Source organism: Dioscorea cayenensis, chromosome 20, assembly GCF_009730915.1.
Source record: "Dioscorea cayenensis subsp. rotundata cultivar TDr96_F1 chromosome 20, TDr96_F1_v2_PseudoChromosome.rev07_lg8_w22 25.fasta, whole genome shotgun sequence".
Taxonomy (NCBI): Eukaryota; Viridiplantae; Streptophyta; class Magnoliopsida; order Dioscoreales; family Dioscoreaceae; genus Dioscorea; species Dioscorea cayenensis.
The window spans coordinates 24,234,940-24,239,998 of NC_052490.1; the positions used below are offsets into that span (position 1 = coordinate 24,234,940).

The 5,059-nt window shown below is 43.0% G+C and overlaps 1 non-coding gene across 1 annotated transcript; it reads right to left on the reverse strand.

Annotated features, from left to right (window-relative positions):
- Positions 1–4,383: 4,383 nt before the first annotated feature.
- On the reverse strand, positions 4,384–4,490 carry LOC120252206. The gene has a single exon (XR_005533747.1). It is a non-coding gene; the product is annotated as a small nucleolar RNA R71 (small nucleolar RNA).
- Between the last annotated feature and the right edge of the window lie 569 nt (positions 4,491–5,059).

The window sequence follows — 5,059 nt, forward strand, 5'->3', positions numbered from 1 at the left end:
TTCTCACGGGACCTTGGGGTTAGGATCTTCCTCGAAATTAGGGTTGGATCAATCTTTTAGGAACCATATTTTGGAATCCTAGAGTGCTTTGTGGTCATATGTGGTGTGAGGTGTTGAAGTTGGCGATTTCTCCCATCGGGACCTCTTGGGACTAGTATCGGTGTCGGAGGCAGGATCGATTATTTTGGATTTCCGCGACTTAACTTACTCATCATAGAAAAACTTTTGCTTATCACGTACCCTAATACACAGATCCTGGGGAGCAGATACCCACTGCGGTTGAGATTCCATCCGTTTCACCTTGCATATTCGTCTCACATTATTCATTTCTTAGCATTTAGGAGTCACCACACCTTTCCATTTTTTATCATTTATGGGCTAAGCGAGGAAAAGTTAGTACTAGTAGCCACCATTTCACATGGATTTGACTACCCAACTCACCGGGGGTAATTATTAGTTCGATACCATGTACTTGCGGTTTACGCATATTGGGGCGCATGTGGGTCGGTGATGACAGAGAACACCCAAAAGCCTCAAGTACATCTGGACCCATTACGATACGATGCGCCTTGATTGCTTGATACATTTGGGGCGGAGACGGATGCTGAGGGTAATCCTGCAGTTAGATCTTACGATGTTTTGGTATCATTGACGACATCCTCTTGATTGATAAGCCCGCAAGTGTCACGGGATCATCAAGTAATACCTTGTAGTATTACGAGGGGTCGTAGTATTCCACAGGGCTAAGGGCTCCACAATACTCCTCAACACTTACTTTCTAACCTTACAATTTGAAACATGGGTATTACTCCCTAATCGTGCAATAATATAAATAAGAAATACAAGTGTAGCGATCCCACAATAGCAAAAATCACAAGGCAATAATGATAAGAATAGGCCTCAAGGATGAGATTCCCAAAGAGGAGTTCACCATGATTTGTGGATGCAAAAGAATAGATGCATGGGTGATTTAGACCGACGGATCTCAACAATAGTTCAACCCGATTTCACCGGTAGTCAAACCCCCAATCCCATACAAATATTGGTAAAGGATTTCTCCTTAGTCAAATTCCTCGTTCGTTAAGAACATGGAGATCAGCGCAACAAAGGATGCATAACCTAAGTTCATCCTTATGGTTCAGAGGAGCAACCAACATCCAATTTCTCAGCATGTTGGTCAAGGGATCTCTGCCTGGCGCAAAGTGATCAAGTACACATGAGTGGAGTCATGTCTCACATTAACAACCAGGCTAAGAACTAAGAGGATTTCTCCATTATTATAGTTTCTAGGCATGAAGCAACATAAGGCTAAACACAAATCACACCAATGCATTCAAATAAAAATTGAAGCATCAAAATACATGATGAACCCCCAAAGGTTCACCTACATCCGGTGCCCAGCAGGGGTCCTATTGTGACATCCACACAAATAAATGTCTCAAACCACAACAAAAGCAAAAACAAATGCATAAAATGGCACTCCTAGTCCGAATGATGAGAGGAGGAGGAATGCCAGCCAGGTGGCTTCTTCCTTAAAGGTGCCAGATACTTCTCCTCCTTGATGATGAAGCTTTACCTTGAAGTTCAAACCCTCCAGTCTTCACAAGCTTCAAGCCAAAATCTCAAAAGGAATATAATATCTTCGTTTTCCTTCTTTAGTGATGGCTGCCAGCCTCAAAAATGTCTCCCAGAAATCCTCCCCAAAGTACCCCTTTCTTTTTCCCCGAGATGCTCTCTTTATAACCCTCCTCATTTGGTCCAAGATCGTCAATCCCAGGTGAGTGGCCTGGCTCAGTAAGGACTTCATGACTCCTCGACGAGCCTTGTCCGGGGCGAAGAATTCCTCATGCACACCCAATGATATCCCATACTAGCTCAATGAGCACCTCGGTAGGCAGTGTGATCAATCAACTTCCTGCATGCTACACGGTGGTGTCGGGCTCTATACGGGCAATCAAACTCGGTGCTACGGTCGGCTTCTGATGTGCTTTCTGATTCTCCAGCTACAGGGAATATGCTTGATAAGTGCTTGAGTGAACATGTTTTTATGCATGTTTTACATATATTGAGCATCATATACTCTCGGGTTTATGTCTCATTTTACGTGTATTGGGTGTTTTTGTATGCATATAGGTTGTGAAGGCATTAGAATTCAAGGGGCGAAGATAGGCTATCATGGCATAATATTGGAGTTCTTGTACAAATCAAGTTGGAAGACACAAGAGGGTTAGGTGTATGAGGGAGATGTGTACCCACACTTCCGTAGTTTTGCAAGCAATTTATTAATGGAAGGGTACAAAAGGCAGCCATGTCTCCACATTCCTCCTCTTTTGTAAAGATTTCAAGACCTTTCAGGCAGTATTGATGAAGGAAAAAGCGATATAGCCTACCATATGATGCGTGTGCCCGGTCGTGTGGCCTTAAGAAGGAATATGTTTATCATCGGCGTTTGTACTGGAAAAGTCATCTTGTAGTAATTTTACTGCGATGTATGTGGGAAAATCCCACATAGGCGTGATGGGGGACACGTAACGGAAGCGTGTGTGAGGCTATAAATACACCTTTGGCCCGATTCTAAAGGGACTTTTTCTTGAGCATAGACATTGAAGGCGGCTAGGGGTTTGAGGAGAAAGCTCTTCTCCGATTGAGAGGAGTTCTTCACCAACTTTGATAGGTTCCTTGACGTCATAGCATTTTTGGGGGAGCCTTTGGCGACCTAGCTTGAGAGGAACCCTTCAAGGCATAGAACTACCAATCAAGGCCAATCCATGTGGGGGTTTTCTCTATGGGTTTTATTGCTTTTCATTGTATCCATTGTTGTTTTGTAACTAGGCCTATGGAGGGCTAAACCCTGAGTGGGTATTTTTGGCATGTGAACCCCTAAAGATTTATATGTTGGATTGATTCTCTTAATGCTTCTAGTTAATCCAGAGTTGTCTTGAGTTTTAATCTTGTGATTTAATTGCTTGCTAGTGTTGTTAATCACTTGTTGTTGATTTACATTGCATGATTTAATACTTTTGATGTAGAGGTCTCCATTAGAGTTAGATTTTCAAGATTAAGAGAAGGGTTGAGAGGGTGAGCCTTGAGATGGAGGAGTGTCCCCTTTCCCTCTTCGATTGAGTGTTTCCTATCTCCGTATTCCATATTCTCTTTGCAACCATATTTGGTGTGGTCGTGAAGATTTGCTACGATTTCTGCCCTGACCTTGTAGGGGTTAGGATCACTTCGCCGAATTAGGGTTGGATCTACATTTTAGAATTGGTTTCCTCTTAGGTTTTCCTTATAGCATATTGCGGTCATATAGAGTGTGAAGTGTTGAGATTGGTCGATTTCTCCACGGGACCTTGTAGGGGACTAGTGCCTTTTGCTTGGAGACAAGGATTGGTTATTGTTGGACTACCTCGACTCATTAGACTCGATTCTAGGGCATTTAGTGAATCTTGAGCTTCAAAGAGATCTTAGGGGGATCATTGCTCGAATACCTCATCCTTAGTGATTGAGACTCTTCTACTTTATTTCTTGCATACTTGTTTGCTTTGCTTGCAATTAGTTCACTTCATCATATTCATTGATTCCGACTAGATAATTGAGAAGTGGTTATTACTATATACTTCCGTTCACATGTGGATTTTGACTACCCGACTCACCGGGTAATTATTGCTTCGACACCGTGCACTTGCGGTTTATACACATATTCAGTCGTGTCAAGTTTTTGGCGCTGTTAGGGAGAGCGGATAATAGGGAACTACTAGGACTTAGTTACTTTAGTCATTCACATTTTATTTGTTTTTCTATTTCATATTTCTCTCTTCTACGCGTTCTCATTGTTTCTTTTTATTGATTTCAACTTCAGGTTTATGACCCGAGGGAACCCGCTTCGACATTGGTTTAGGATCACGAAATTGAGCGAAGATTTCAGTAGAAGGGCAAGGAACTCTGTACAAGAACAGGACTCTCCAGCTGAAATAGATATCGAAAGATCAGAAAATATGGTTGAACATGAGGGGCAACAAAGGATATTATCAGATTTTGCTAGGCCTACAATTCGTGGGACACAGTCAAGCATTGTTAGGCGACCGGTAGCTACCCAAAAGTTTGAGTTAAGGCCGGGTTTTATTCAGATGGTTCAACAGTCTGCACAGTTCAATGGGTTAGCCGATGAGAACCCAAATAGTCATATTGAGAACTCGAAGTTTATGATATGTTGAAGATCAATGGAGTCTCGGATGATGCAAGTCCGATTGAGAGCATTCCCTTTTTCATTGAAGGAAGAGCCAAGCAATGGCTTCATTCATTGCCACGAGCTTCTATCCTGACAATGTGGGACGAGATGGTTTGAGGCTTTCCTGCATAGGTATTTTCCTCCGGGGGAAATCGGCAAAGCTTCCCAATGAAATATCTTCGTTTGTTCAGATAGAGCTTGAATCCTTATTTGAAACTTGGGAGCGTTTCAAAGACCTTTTGCGGAAGTATCCACAACACGGGTTCCCCGATTGGATGGTTATTCAATCATTTTACAATGGGTTGAACTCGAGTACCAAAGACAACTCCTTGATGCCACGCGGGAGGGACAATGGAAACAAAACCCCCGAGCAAGCTCGACAACTAATTGAGGAAATGGGATTGAATAGCTACCAATAGAATGCAAGAGAAAGAAGAAGAAGGTGGCCGGGCTCCATGAGATTGATGCGGTTTCACATCCTTAGCAGCCCAAGTCGAGGGCACTAAGCAAGAAGTTGGATACTTTGACTTCATCGAAGGTAGCCGCAATCACAAGTTGTGATGGTTGTAGGGGTAGCACATGCCATCCGATAGTGCTATCTCAATTACCACTTCAGCTCAATTGAACAAGTTGATTTTGTGGGTAATCGGAAGAGTACAAGGGAACCCCTACAGACATTACAACCAAGGGTGGAGAAAGCCACCCAAATCTCTCATGGGGAAATCAAGGGCAGTAAAAGGCCGCTGCTCCACCTGGATTTCAGCAAACACCTTCTATTCCGGAAAGGGTTTTGTCGAAGTTTATTCAATCAACCGACACAAGGTTCCAAAACAT